At 41.2% G+C, this 16293-nt stretch overlaps 2 pseudogenes; both read left to right on the plus strand.

Annotated features, from left to right (window-relative positions):
- Positions 1-5782: 5782 nt before the first annotated feature.
- LOC133023725 (ileal sodium/bile acid cotransporter-like) lies at positions 5783-9292 on the plus strand (annotated as a pseudogene).
- Positions 9293-10202: 910 nt separating this feature from the next.
- Positions 10203-10582, plus strand: LOC133023726 (ileal sodium/bile acid cotransporter-like; annotated as a pseudogene).
- The last annotated feature ends 5711 nt before the right edge of the window (positions 10583-16293 follow it).

Here is a 16293-nt window from a genome sequence, read left to right on the forward strand (position 1 = left end):
TGGTTTGATGTGGCTATCGCTCAGTCAATATTCAGCCTGAGTAGAAGACAGTATGTCAGCCTACCTGATCCTGGATCTGGCCACTTGTTAATCTTTGATGCAAACTCGTCTTCACTGTTCAATGGTTAACATTGACTATCCTACAAAACTCAAACGTGTTTGAGTTGGGGGAGCAGGGGAGAGGCAGGTGAGGTGACTGACGGTGCCTTGGGGCGGGGGGGGGGGTGGTAGGTAGCAAAGCAGTTGATGATGAATAGCCTGGATGGAATGGAATGTCCTGGGTTCAAGAAAACGAGAACACGAGGACAAGAGACACGGGTGGAGGAGTTCCCAACCTAGGATGATGAGTAGGTAGTAGGTATACACACACACACACACACAAACACACACACACACACACACAGTTCTGAATGACTCAGCTCATTTCATCCAGTGCATTTCCAGTCACCCGGCCTATTACCATCTGTTTCTGCTGTGCTGTGTGCTGCATATGATTCCTTCACACACACGTTACACTACAATCTGGCCAAATATGGAACCCAACACACACACTCCCTCACCGCAGAACCACTTTGAGATGATGGAGAGCGTGCTCCAACACATGAGACCCTCATTACAACTGTCACATTACAAATGTCGTCTAGCGCAGCTGTATCATTAGATAATGTTTCTCTAAGGTGTTTAGGGCCAAGTATTATAACCTCCGTTTTATCTGAGTTTAATAAGAGAAAATTGCGGGTCATCCAGGTTTTTATGTCCTTGAGACATGCTCGAAGTTTAGTTAATTGTGTTAACTAAAGTGTGTCCTGATAATGTTTCCTAGTGGAAGCATATATAATGAGAATAAAATCGGGCCGAGCACAGAGCCCTGTGGAACACCATGGTTAACTTTGGTGCGCACAGACGACTCATCATTAATTTGTACGAATTGGGAGCGATCAGAAAAATAAGATTTAAACCAGTTTAGGGCCGTTCCTTTAATGTTAATTAACTGTTTTAGTCTTTGTAATAAAATTTGATGGTCAATTGTGTGGAATGCTGCACTGAGATCTAACAGAACAAGGACAGACACAAGTCCCTGATCTGAAGCTATTAGAAGGTCATTAGTGACTTTTGCCAGGGCTGTCTCTGTGCTGTGATTGGTTCTAAACCCAGACTGAAAGTCTTCATATATATTATTTTCCTGGAGAAACTCACACAGCTGATTGGCTACAACTTTTTCTAAGATTTTAGACAGGAAGGGGAGATTAGATATTGGCCTGTAATTTGCTAAAACCTCTGGGTCTAGGGTGGGTTTTTTGAGTAGGGGTTTGATTACAGCTATTTTAAAAGACTGTGGTACATAACCTGATGATAATGACAGATTGATTGTGTTAAGTAACAAACTATCTATTAGGGGCAGAATTTCTTTAAGTAATTTTGTAGGAATCGGATCTAAGATACAGGTTGTTGGTGTAGAACCTGAGAGTATTTTAGTAAACTGATCACGGGTGATCAGAGAGAAGCTGTCTAAGTAATGGGAAGGATTCTCAGCCGTTTCTGAGATCTCTGTTGTTGGGAGGGTATTAGTGCCAATTGAGGACAGGAGATGGTTGATTTTATTTCTAATAGTTACAATTTTATCATTAAAAAAGGTCATAAAGATATTGCTATTTAGGGATCGAGGAATACTGGGTTCGGTGGAGGTGTGACTCTCTGTCAGCCTGGCTACAGTGCTGAAGAGAAACCTGGGGTTGTTTTTATTCTATTCTATTAGTTTTGAATAATAGGCAGCTCTTGCTTTGTGGAGAGCCTTTTTATATTCTTTAACACTACTCTTCCAGTCTAGGAGATTTTCACCACTGTTGCTGGAGCGCCACTTCCTTTCTAGTTCTCTTGATATTTGTTTCAACTCATGTGTCTTGGAATTATACCACGGAGCTAATTGACTATGTTTTACACATTTCTTTTATTGAGGCGCTATTGAGTTTAGTGTTAATCGCAATGAGTCTGCAGAGCTTTCTACGAGGTGGTCAATCTCAATAGCTCTGGTTTTTAAAGAATTTGTTGTTTATGTCGACGGATTATACGGGTTTAAATGTAATCAGAATTATTTCCTTAAAGTTAGCTTCAGCACTATCAGGTAGACATCTAGAAAATTAGTTTTTTATTAGGGGCATATATTCAGATGATGAAAAATCGAAGGTTATTAAATTATGGTCTGATAGTATTGGATGCCGGGAAGTACTGTTAAATGTACAATTCCGACACCGTATGAGAATACAAGGTCAAGTGTGTGGTTACAACAATGAGTAGGTTGATGTACACACTGACTGAAACCAATTGAGTCTAGTATCGAAATAAATGATACGCTAAGGCTATCTTTATTATTGTCAACATGACATGACATGACATGCAGACATGTGGTCATAAACTTTTCTATTGAGAGTAGTCAGCAAGAGTAAAGGTCACATCCAGAAAATCCCTCTGCATCCCTCTTAATTTCTTCCTTAGTTACATAAAAACTAGCCGGCAGCCCGAATGAAAGGCAAGTCAAATAAAGACTGATAAGGCTTCTTCAGAGGATTTCAGTGCCCCCTTCCTCACCACAGCACTGACTGACACATTTTTAAATAAGATTACAGAAATGTGAATCACTGCACGCAGCCTTTACAGGTGTGGCTTATATATCCTTCAAACCTTTCTATTGAAACTTTCGTTCTGAAGCAGAAAGTAATATGTCTCTGCTGCCTCTGCAGTGTGTGAGCTATAATGCTCAGGAAATCAATATTCTATGACCAAGAAAACCATTGGAAAATCATGGAATTAGGGAAATACTAAACATTTTAGAACATGAAAGAAATGTTATTTTTGTTATTAAAATATCAAACCTTAAAAACAGTCACCTGATTGTGAACACAATATTAAGTTGGTCTCTACCTTTAAGTAAGAGTTCCAGGTGTAGTTCCAAAAGGTGTAGAAAAAAATCACTGCTGAAGCTTTAGTCTATCATCATCTCTCTTCACGTCATATAAACACTATATGAACATGTTCTTGCTGCAGTTAGTTACTTTCAGTAAGACACAAAATGAGCTCAAACACTTGTTTCCAGGCGCTAGCACCTGAAATATAAACACCAGAAGATTGTTTCCTCATACATGCGCTGAACAAGACAAATTTCCTTCAGCTTTTCCTTCAGATCAATCTCTACATATATGTATAGGGGTTAGGTTTCAAATATAACTGGAGGGTAGATGTGTGTAATAAGAAACCACACAAACTGAGCTAATAAGTCACCAAAAAATTACCCATTATCCCATTTTGGAGGCGGGGAACCTCTGCACAACTCTTTTTCTGCTGCACAAACAAAAATGCAAGTTAATCTTTGCCTAAAATGAGAGTGTATTAAGACACAAAAGACACAAGCATTGTCTTGTCCTTTCCTGCCCTTTTTAAACCTGACCATTTCCAGCCTTGCTAACATCTCAACGCTAACTTAGATGTGAGTGTGTTTTCCTGGAGACACCTGTTGTGGCAGTAACAACCAATGACGCAGATTTTAGGATTTTGGCTGGCGTATGTGTTAGAGCTTCACAACCTTGAAAGGTTATCATCACGAATCTTTACAAGCGTCAAGCAGAGATCAAAATGAAGGCTGAATTTGATCATGAGTGGTTTCTGACTCATGAGTACTGAGTAGAAACAGTATTGTTTACTAACTCCTCATGGGTCAGAACATCCGATTGTAAGGTCTCTAGTTAAGGCTGTGCTTATCATGTTTATATATTCATTTAATAAAATTAAAATGTACTGATTACTGTTGTTATTGTGTGTTTTATTTTATTGACATGAGCTGATTTTAATTTTTCAACTTAATAAGATACCTTGAGTCTGTCTTTGCTGGTTGCCCTTTAACTTTTGAGATACGCTTTACTCTTCCCATGGAGACAGAGTGAGGGAAACCTTTCAGAGGGACCCTGGGGAGGTAAGAACAACCCTGCTCGATGTTTGTTTATAAAAAATTGATTATTTTATACGATGTTTTTAAGGAACAAAGAACTTTATTAGTTTGTAACTCTTGTGCACTCCTTGACTCTTGAACATCAAAGCGACAGGGTAATGGGTTTTGGCGTGAGAAATTTATGATGCAAACTTTTTTTATTGTTTCCACACTTGGCATGTGCTACATGTTGACATAAAGTGCCTACAAAAAATATGAGCAACCATTTTTATCAGCGCGTTGAATAATGGTGCATTTCATAAAGACTATTTAAACTTGAAAACCAAAAATGTCCCAATGTAACTTCTGACTACTGAAGAGAGTTAAACACTGTTCACCCTCTTCAGTATAGATGTGTGGCTGTGTAGATGGGCCTGGCCTTTATCGAGGTTGTACATTTAGATACTGCGGCTCTGCCATGTTAACTCAAAACTAAACTGAGCTAGTTAAAGCTAACTTGACCAGGAATTCTGGACTGAATTAAAGAGTTCACCCACTGAAGGATTTTAACATATTTTTTCAGAAAGACAAAATGTACATATAATATGTATTTCATTGAAATAAAAATGAATTAATCTCTGTAATTCGGTGACTACTCTCTGACACAAATACAGTGTTTCCATATTTAAATCACTATCTTGATTAAACTTTCTTTCTTCTGATGACTATCCAGTGAAAGTTTTCCTGTATCCTTCCCAAAAGTGATCATTTTCTATAGGTTTATAACTTAACTAAGGTCAATTATAATTATTTGGTTTTTCCTAGTTCTACTTTTCTCAATAGTCAAGCACAAGTCATTTTGTTCTTTCTGGAAGTTTAATTCTACATCTGCAGATGGGCATCACCGTACAAAACCATGGCAAAGATTTCATACAATGAGCAATGACATACAGGAAACACAGCACTTGTATACATTTCCAAGCTCCTCCTGGAGAGGAACACATGTTATCGATTAACCTCTTTGATCATTAGAAATAGGTGATCAGTATCCTGTCTTCTGCTCTGTCTCAGGCCCCTTGAGTGAAACATCTGTATTCAAAGATCTCTTATCAATGTTTTGCAACCCACTTACATCCCCTGTCATGTGACTTCATTGTTAGGTGACCCTGTGAGTGAGGAAGTCATATAACATCTGTTACTTGAGCAACACCCTGATATGTAAGGGAATCCATTTGCTCATCTTTCTATACGTCAAAGCCCAAATGGTAAAATTGCCACCACAACATCAGAGACTTTTTATTGGTATGTATAAGAAACATCATCCACGTATTATATCCATTGTGTTATTTAATGTTTAAATGATAAAAAGACCAAAGGGTATAATTTTTACAAGCACTCTGTGAAGAATACCCTGAGCACACAGGGTGTGTCCTGCCTTTAAGAAATACAGGCATCTTCCATCCTCACTGACATTGTAGGATGATGATGCTGTATAGTATAGTTGTCCAATAAAGTTGCCAAAGGGCAATAAAAGTTGGTGCAATGGTGCTTTCACACTTCATGTACATGTGATTCTCGTTCTATGTGCATGTGTTTCTGAACATTGACCCCATAAACCCTCAAGTATTGATTCATTTGTTATCCTGTTTCTCCTGATTTCCGCCTCTGAAGTGATATGGCTGAGGCATAAAGAGCAGAGAGCAGAACCGTTGCAACATTTGCTGTGGTCTCATTGGATATTGGACAAGGACAAACTGAGCAGTCTCCTGGAATCTCAGACGTACAAGAGGAACCTTACTTCCAGTCTCCTCTATAATTTGGAGCCACCGATCCTCAACGTTTTTTTCCGTTACACTGTCCACGATGAACATGCTCAAGGCAGTAACTTTGCCTCCTGCCTGCGACTCCTTTGCAACTGCCTTGTACCTGCCAGTAACTTCAATGAAGTGCTGGGCCTGGTGTTGAGCGTAGTGCTCACCATAATGCAGGGTGTGGTCTTGTTCTCCATGGGCTGCAATGTGGATTCCAACAAGTTGTTAGGCCACATCAAGAGGCCCCGGGGCATTATAATCGGCTTCCTCTGCCAGTTTGGCATCATGCCTTTCACAGCCTTCGCCTTGTCACTGGCCTTCAACGTTCTACCTTTGCAAGCTACCGTTATCATCATCATGGGCTGCTGTCCTGGAGGCACCGGCTCCAACATCATCTGCTACTGGTTGGAGGGAGACATGGACCTCAGGTAAAGAAGACCAGCTGGACTGCAGCAGTGGATATTATCATGTCATTCAATGATGTGCCGTTTGAAAACACACCTGACAAACTACATGGATTTCTTGCTAATTAACTCAGGCATGCCAGAATAATTGATTCATGATCTTAATGTAGAAATAATCTGTCTAGGTTTAAGCATATCACAGTTAAGTAGCACATAACCATGTTTTCTATGAGTATATAGAACAGTGCAGACAAACAATGTTTCCTTGATCGCAAATTTTGTGAACTCATTCATATTTGTATTTATCTTTATGCACTCGGAAGCTGCTGTCGAAAATGATTTAGTGAGAGGATAGCATTTTGTTTCCATTTGGCCAATCAAGCTGATATATTGTATTGACTGTACTGTATTTTGATATTTATTCATTTTGGAAAATACATTTTAAAATCCAGTGAATCTGAATGACATTTTGTGTTGCGTAAACATAATACTCATAAAAAAGATTGTAATACTATGAAACGATGCATCTTCAGGTATCACTCTTGTGGCCCTCCTTGTCCCATGTTCCCTGGGAATGTATTTAAAAAGCAAGAAGCCCGAATTGGCAAAAAAGATCTTCAAGGTAGGAAAACGCTTAATTTACTTGTAATTTTGATATTCTGATAAGAATTTGGTGAATGGATTAGTTCTGACATTTATATTTTGCATGGCTCAATCTAATGAAAAGTTTTGGATGGGCTTTTACTAATGTGTCTTCTGTGCACAGGTGGGTTCCATTGGAGGGTTTGCTCTCATTAATATCGCAGCTGTGGTTGTAGGAATTCTCTACCAGTCTTCTTGGGACATTGATCCCGCCCTCTGGATCATCGGCACAAGGTAGGGTGACAGCATTACAATGAAGTTCACATTTAGTAATATTTACTTGAGAGAATCCTTTATCTTGACTACTTGTGATATGTCTCACATAACTATAATGCCAACAGATTTATGACTATTGCTCCCTGCTTTTTTCCCTCAGATGTCGAACCATTGCCTTGGATACGGGTTTCCAGAACTCCCAGCTGTGCAGCACAATTGTGCAGCTGTCCTTCAGCCCTGCTGAACTGCAATTCATGTTTCCATTCCCCCTCATCTATGCCATCTTCCAGCTGGTGGTGGCAGTCTTAACTGTATCAGGTAAGACTATAGAGGCACTTAATGATAGCAGTCTACATTTGTTGACTCAAATATCAGTGGCCAATGACACAACTGATCTTCAATTCATTTCAAGACCAACACAAGACCAAAGGCAAACAGTGTGTTACTGTTTGTTGGGTCAGTGCTCAATACAACTTTACAGTGTCATATGTGGTGCTTTATCCTGCTGTTTCCCAGCATTAACAGGATTATTATGATCACAGACATTATTATTATCATTTTCATCAGGACTCAATGTTGTATCATGAACATTGCACTTCTATGAGAAGAACAGATACCTTATTTTCACCAAAGTTTAGTCTGAGCTTGCTGATTATTTTAGTATGAGCAGTTTCAGCGCCCAATCAGAAAAAGGTCATCCGGATACGGAAGTTGTCCGTGTACACAGATGTTGTTACTAACACCGGGGCCACACTTGCTGCGGTTTTGTCATGGAAAAGCTGCGCCACAGTTCGGCTCAACAAGGTGTAATGGAAAACAGCCTTCCATTACACCTCGGAGCTCGGAATTTCTGACCCCCATTCTCAAGTTGCAACTGGAACACCCCTGTCAAGTCTGAATCTCCACCCAGAAGGTCGGAGAAACCTGCCCCCACCCCCAACTTAGAAATCCAAGATGGCCCCTCTGATAGTGCTTTTATTTTTAAACGATTTCAGGAACTGTTGCAAATATTAAAATATCTCCAGATTAACATTGAGACTGTGGTGAACCACATTTTCACTGTTTATTAAGCTGTTAAGCAAGCGCGAAACAGGGAGAAACCTCAAATCTCTAGGAGAGCAGTAAGGCTTCCGTGGCAGAACCATTCTGCAGCACAACCGCAGCCCGTCTGGCCTGGGCATAGGTCTCCAGTGTTACCTTGCTGATTAGCAGGTTAATTGACATCTAAGGTAAAGTCACATGTGCCAAAGCTTTGGAGTCTTTCTTTTTATGAACATTCAAAGGTTATTGTCGTTACACACAAACTGTGTATAGAAAACAGCTGCAGATCCTCCTCCTGTTTTATCTGATGGACTTATAAGATGATACTTTGGAGGACAAGTCTCTGTGATCAGATCACTGACCAAGACGGATTTGTCGCCCGATGATCTGACATTAAAATGTGTGGGGCTTCTGTGACAGGAAAGGACAGATGTTAGATTACTGAGGCAGGGACCAGATGTGATGCTATGATGTGTTTGACAATGCCGCCGACTGTTTGACTGTTTAAGGTCAGCTTTAACTTTAAGAAAGCAGAAAGGGGTTTTATCTCTGGTAGACACCTGAATGTTGATGTTTGTGGATGTTAGTTCATCCTGTGATGTTTGGATGAATCTATCTGATTTAAAGTAGTTCAAAAAGATAATGATTGTCAATAAACCATATCCCATGACTCAGGCACGCCGATGACAGCAATGCATTCAGGCCAAGGAGAGTGCCGGCCAAAGGATTTGATTTATTTAAAAAATATTGGAATCGGGCCTTTGTTGAAATCGTGTTGCGATTGACAGTCACGTTTTGTTCAGCATATTCAAAAACCCAGTTTGTACAATGACCCCCATAGTACTGGGATGTGTAGAGAAGATGGTTTGCAGCAGCAGCAGTTTACCTTTTGTCGGCCAGTTTCATTTTAAATGTTCTGTTACAGAGTCCAGAGTCAGAGTAGAAGGGTCGGGCCTGGCTAGTATGTGGACACGAGTCAGCTGTTACAAGTACTCCCTCAGACAAAATCAAGTGGCCGTCATATTGGAACGGAGTGGAACGGCCACTACAATAAGTCAAAACTTGAGATCGCAGCGGACTGCGCAGCCATCGTGACGAGGAAGGATCGGACTATTACCTGGGCGCACGGACAAGTGCCAGTGATCGTGAAAGGACCTGCCGCAGAAGTTACGCAGGAAATTGGATTATTGAACACAGACAGCAACTTGCGCATGTCAGTAGGGCTGTGGGACTATAAGAACAGGCTGCTGTCAAAGTGAGACGTTACATCAGCAATACGTCATGGCGGATGAGAATGATGATATTGACGCACTTGCGGACTATGGCCACAAGAGGGCAGTAGAGCCCACGGTGAAGTCAATGGAGGAAAGGAGCCATCATTACATCAATGCCAGAAGAGGAAAATTAAGAATGTTAACAAACAAGTCAAACGAAATGGATCTATTAATGGAAAACAACTGCAACTTGGAGAAAGTTAAGTCAAGGCTGAAAGTTCTTAAAGCAACTTATGAGGACTTCAAAGCATGCAACAGTACGGTTCTGCTCTACCTTCATCAGGATGAGATAAATAAGGACCAAGAAGAGTGGTTCTATCCTAAGGAAGATAGGGTGCAGGAATTCATTCAGAAGACTGGAACGTGGATTAATGATGCTGAGTTGGAAAAAGAAAAGTCTCAAGAAGTTGATGAGGCTGTATCTCATATGGAAAGTGTGTCTATGGTGTCCCAATCTATCGAGTCAAAGTCTGGCAGTGGAAGTAGTAGAGCATCTTCTGCTCGTTTATGATGCTGTATAGTATAGTTGTCCAATAAAGTTTTAAGAGGCCAAAGGGCAATAAAAGTTGGTGCAATGGTGCTTTCACACTTCATGTACATGTGATTCTCGTTCTATGTGCATGTGTTTCTGAACATTGACCCCATAAACCCTCAAGTATTGATTAATTTGTTATCCTGTTTCTCCTGATTTCCGCCTCTGAAGTGATATGGCTGAGGCATAAAGAGCAGAGAGCAGAACCGTTGCAACATTTGCTGTGGTCTCATTGGATATTGGACAAGGACAAACTGAGCAGTCTCCTGGAATCTCAGACGTACAAGAGGAACCTTACTTCCAGTCTCCTCTATAATTTGGAGCCACCGATCCTCAACGTTTTTTTCCGTTACACTGTCCACGATGAACATGCTCAAGGCAGTAACTTTGCCTCCTGCCTGCGACTCCTTTGCAACTGCCTTGTACCTGCCAGTAACTTCAATGAAGTGCTGGGCCTGGTGTTGAGCGTAGTGCTCACCATAATGCAGGGTGTGGTCTCGTTCTCCATGGGCTGCAATGTGGATTCCAACAAGTTGTTAGGCCACATCAAGAGGCCCCGGGGCATTATAATCGGCTTCCTCTGCCAGTTTGGCATCATGCCTTTCACAGCCTTCGCCTTGTCACTGGCCTTCAACGTTCTACCTTTGCAAGCTACCGTTATCATCATCATGGGCTGCTGTCCTGGAGGCACCGGCTCCAACATCATCTGCTACTGGTTGGAGGGAGACATGGACCTCAGGTAAAGAAGACCAGCTGGACTGCAGCAGTGGATATTATCATGTCATTCAATGATGTGCCGTTTGAAAACACACCTGACAAACTACATGGATTTCTTGCTAATTAACTCAGGCATGCCAGAATAATTGATTTATGATCTTAATGTAGAAATAATCTGTCTAGGTTTAAGCATATCACAGTTAAGTAGCACATAACCATGTTTTCTATGAGTATATAGAACAGTGCAGACAATAATGTTTCCTTGATCGCAAATTTTGTGAACTCATTCATATTTATAATTATCTTTATGCACTCGGAAGCTGCTGTCGAAAATGATTTAGTGAGAGGATAGCATTTTGTTTCCATTTGGCCAATCAAGCTGATATATTGTATTGACTGTACTGTATTTTGATATTTATTCATTTTGGAAAATACATTTTAAAATCCAGTGAATCTGAGTGACATTTTGTGTTGCGTAAACATAATACTCATAAAAAAGATTGTAATACTATGAAACGATGCATCTTCAGGTATCACTCTTGTGGCCCTCCTTGTCCCATGTTCCCTGGGAATGTATTTAAAAAGCAAGAAGCCCGAATTGGCAAAAAAGATCCTCAAGGTAGGAAAACGCTTAACTTACTTGTAATTTTGATATTCTGATAAGAATTTGGTGAATGGATTTGTTCTGACATTTATATTTTGCATGGCTCAATCTAATGAAAAGTTTTGGATGGGCTTTTACTAATGTGTCTTCTGTGCACAGGTGGGTCCCATTGGAGGGTTTGCTCTCATTATTATCGCAGCTGTGGTTGTAGGAATTCTCTACCAGTCTTCTTGGGACATTGATCCCGCCCTCTGGATCATCGGCACAATCAACCCTATTAAATGGTTTCGGCCTGGGGTTGATAGCAGTCTACATTTGTTGACTCAAATATCAGTGGCCAACGACACAACTGATCTTCAATTCATTTCAAGACCAACACAAGACCAAAGGCAAACAGTGTGTTACTGTTTGTTGGGTCAGTGCTCAATACAACTTTACAGTGTCATATGTGGTGCTTTATCCTGCTGTTTCCCAGCATTAACAGGATTATTATGATCACAGACATTATTATCAGGGCCGGGTCTAGGCCCTAGGTCAAATAAATGTTGTGCCCCCTCAAACTAAATCCCAATTTATAATAATAATAATATAATAAAGCACAATGCCCCCTCAAGATTTGTGGCTGCCCCCTCATACATGCCTGTCTAGACCCGGCCCTGATTATTATTATCATTTTCATCAGGACTCAATGTTGTATCATGAACATTGCACTTCTATGAGAAGAACAGATACCTTATTTTCACCAAAGTTTAGTCTGAGCTTGCTGATTATTTTAGTATGAGCAGTTTCAGCGCCCAATCAGAAAAAGGGCATCTGGATACGGAAGTTGTCCGTGTACACAGATGTTGTTACTAACACCGGGGCCACACTTGCTGCGGTTTTGTCGTGGAAAAGCTGCGCCACAGTTCGGCTCAACAAGGTGTAATGGAAAACAGCCTTCCATTACACCTCGGAGCTCGGAATTTCTGACCCCCATGTCTCAAGTTGCAACTGGAACACCCCCGTCAAGTCTGAATCTCCATCCAGAAGGTCGTGAAACCTGCCCCCACCCCCAACTTAGAAATCCAAGATGGCCCCTCTGTATATCAACACTTAATGTTTATTATTTATGATAGTGCTTTTATTTTTAAACGATTTCAGGAACTGTTGCAAATATTAAAATATCTCCAGATTAACATTGAGACTGTGGTGAACCACATTTTCACTGTTTATTAAGCTGTTAAGCAAGCGCGGTACAGGGAGAAACCACAAATCTCTGGGAGAGCAGTGGGGCTTCCGTGGCAGAACCATTCTGCAGCACAACCGCAGCCAGTCTGGCCTGGGCATAGGTCTCCAGTGTTACCTTGCTGATTAGCAGGTTCATTGACATCTAAGGTAAAGTCACATGTGCCAAAGCTTTGGAGTCTTTCTTTTTATGAACATTCAAAGGTTATTGTCGTTACACACAAACTGTGTATAGAAAACAGCTGCAGATCCTCCTCCTGTTTTATCTGATGGACTTATAAGATGATACTTTGGAGGACAAGTCTCTGTGATCAGATCACTGACCAAGACGGATTTGTCGCCCGATGATCTGACATTAAAATGTGTGGGGCTTCTGTGACAGGAAAGGACAGATGTTAGATTACTGAGGCAGGGACCAGATGTGATGCTATGATGTGTTTGACAATGCCGCCGACTGTTTGACTGTTTAAGGTCAGCTTTAACTTTAAGAAAGCAGAAAGGGGTTTTATCTCTGGTAGACACCTGAATGTTGATGTTTGTGGATGTTAGTTCATCCTGTGATGTTTGGATGAATCTATCTGATTTAAAGTAGTTCAAAAAGATAATGATTGTCAATAAACCATATCCCATGACTCAGGCACGCCGATGACAGCAATGCATTCAGGCCAAGGAGAGTGCCGGCCAAAGGATTTGATTTATTTAAAAAATATTGGAATCGGGCCTTTGTTGAAATCGTGTTGCGATTGACAGTCACGTTTTGTTCAGCATATTCAAAAACCCAGTTTGTACAATGACCCCCATAGTACTGGGATGTGTAGAGAAGATGGTTTGCAGCAGCAGCAGTTTACCTTTTGTCGGCCAGTTTCATTTTAAATGTTCTGTTACAGAGTCCAGAGTCAGAGTAGAAGGGTCGGGCCTGGCTAGTATGTGGACACGAGTCAGCTGTTACAAGTACTCCCTCAGACAAAATCAAGTGGCCGTCATATTGGAACGGAGTGGAACGGCCACTACAATAAGTCAAAACTTGAGATCGCAGCGGACTGCGCAGCCATCGTGACGAGGAAGGATCGGACTATTACCTGGGCGCACGGACAAGTGCCAGTGATCGTGAAAGGACCTGCCGCAGAAGTTACGCAGGAAATTGGATTATTGAACACAGACAGCAACTTGCGCATGTCAGTAGGGCTGTGGGACTATAAGAACAGGCTGCTGTCAAAGTGAGACGTTACATCAGCAATACGTCATGGCGGATGAGAATGATGATATTGACGCACTTGCGGACTATGGCCACAAGAGGGCAGTAGAGCCCACGGTGAAGTCAATGGAGGAAAGGAGCCATCATTACATCAATGCCAGAAGAGGAAAATTAAGAATGTTAACAAACAAGTCAAACGAAATGGATCTATTAATGGAAAACAACTGCAACTTGGAGAAAGTTAAGTCAAGGCTGAAAGTTCTTAAAGCAACTTATGAGGACTTCAAAGCATGCAACAGTACGGTTCTGCTCTACCTTCATCAGGATGAGATAAATAAGGACCAAGAAGAGTGGTTCTATCCTAAGGAAGATAGGGTGCAGGAATTCATTCAGAAGACTGGAACGTGGATTAATGATGCTGAGTTGGAAAAAGAAAAGTCTCAAGAAGTTGATGAGGCTGTATCTCATATGGAAAGTGTGTCTATGGTGTCCCAATCTATCGAGTCAAAGTCTGGCAGTGGAAGTAGTAGAGCATCTTCTGCTCGTTTAAGGGAAGAAGCCAAGCGAGCAGCTCTGGAAGCTAAGGCAGCCGTATTCAAACAAAAGCAAGCTCTAGCATTAAAGAAAGTACAGTTAAATACGGAGAAGGAGGAACTGGAACTTAAAACCGCTCTGGCAGTGTCTAATGCTAAAATCAAAATCTATGAAGAATATGATTCCCCTGTTAAAGGTGATCCAATGAACAAGTATGTAGATGCTGTTAATCTGTCACACACTCATTTAAAGAAGGAAATTGCCCAGCCAGAAGCAGGACACTGTCGAACACACGACCCCATCAGGGATGAAAAGTCCCCTGATAGGATGCTTACTGCAGGTGGAGCTAGATCTAAAGAACACAGAGAAGAAAAATCAGCTGCAACATCCCATGGGGTTCTTCAGGACCAAGATGACACCACAAAGGATATCTTCAATGTCATTAAGCCGCAGGCTGACATCACAGAGCTGCTTGTGAAAAATCAGAACTTAGCACGTCTGCCAAAACGAGACATTCCTGTTTTCTGTGGTGACCCACTTGAATTTAGATCATTTCTCAAGGCTTTCGAACATACTGTGGATTCCAGAACAGACAACAACGCTGATAAACTGTACTTCTTGGAGCAGTACACACGAGGTGAGCCTCAAGCCCTTGTGAAAAGTTGCCAGCATATGCCAGCACATCGTGGTTACCATGAAGCCATGCAAATGCTGGTTGGTCGCTATGGTAACTCGCTGAAAATTGCCACAGCATTAATGGAAAAGGTGTTTAGCTGGCCACAGATAAAATCGGAGGACGGTGTGGCACTGAACAGTTTCTCTCTCTTCCTCTTGGGCTGTCGTAACGCTTTAGAAGATGTGGACTACATGGATGAGTTGGATAACCCTACAAACATGAGAGTTATTGTCTCCAAGCTGCCCTACAAAATGAAAGAGCAATGGCGGGCACTTGCATTCGAGATCCAGGAAAAGAGTCAGAGGAGAGTGAGATTTGAAGATCTAGTCGCTTTTGTGGACAGGCAAGCAAGGATCATCACAGACCCTCTCTTTGGAGACTTGCAAGGCCCTGCTGCTGAAAATAAGGAAAAGAAAGTTTCAATGATGGAGAGAAATTTCCAGAAAGAAAGAATAAAAGGAAGCAGCTTTGCTACAGATGTGGCCACAGCCGAAGAGAAAGACGATGAAAGGTCAAAGACATGGAATTTCAGTACATCAAACACAGTAGCTTTTACTAAGCCATGCTTGTTCTGCAAAAGGAATCACACACAAGAGGAGTGTTGTTGTATTGCAGAAAAACCTCATAAGGACAAGTTGGATTTCATATGGAAGGCTGGACTGTGCTTCGGATGCCTAGTTAAAGGACATGTAAGTAAAGACTGTAAAAAGAAAATGTCATGTCAAACATGACAAGTGTGTTCTTGCCATACTTCCAGTCTACGTCAAGGCAAAGAATGGGAACAAGGTTGTTGAAACTTATGCGTTTATTGACCCTGGGAGCTCAGCAACCTTTTGCACAGACTCTTTAGCAAGGCAGCTCAATCTTCAGGGAAAAGGAACTGAGCTGATCTTAACCACAATGGGCTCAACAAAGGAAGTGAAAAGTTGCCTTCTTAGAGATCTGGAGGTCTGTGGAGTTGAGGAAACTAGTTTCATCAGCATGCCAAAGGTCTTTACTCAAAAGAGCCTTCCAGTATAAAAGGAACATATTCCCATGGATGAAGACATACAAGCATGGACGTATCTCCATAACGTGAGGCTGCCACACATCGATGCTGAAATAGGGCTCCTCATCGGAAATGATGTGCATGAAGCTTCCGAGCCATGGAAGGTTATCCGCAGTCAAAGCAATGGGCCATATGCTGTGAAAACAATTCTTGGTTGGACTGTTAATGGTCCGCTCAGAGAATGCAGGGACAGTGCTTTGGACAGTGATGAGCAGCAGCAAGTCACAATTAAAAAAAATCACAGAACAAAATAACGTCCGGTGTGCATACAAAGTGTAAAAAAAAAAAAAAAAAAATGATGAAAAAAAAGAAATGTCTTGTTTGTTATTTTGGTTTAATATGGCTCTTGTGACTATGTTGTATGTAAATAATTATAAAGTTATCCTGCCTTTTAATTAGGGGCCGGAATTGTAAGAGCCAATACGCAGTATGTGTGTGTATAGTTAAATATTTATG

This window comes from Limanda limanda, chromosome 17 (assembly GCF_963576545.1).
Source record: "Limanda limanda chromosome 17, fLimLim1.1, whole genome shotgun sequence".
Classification (NCBI taxonomy): Eukaryota; Metazoa; Chordata; class Actinopteri; order Pleuronectiformes; family Pleuronectidae; genus Limanda; species Limanda limanda.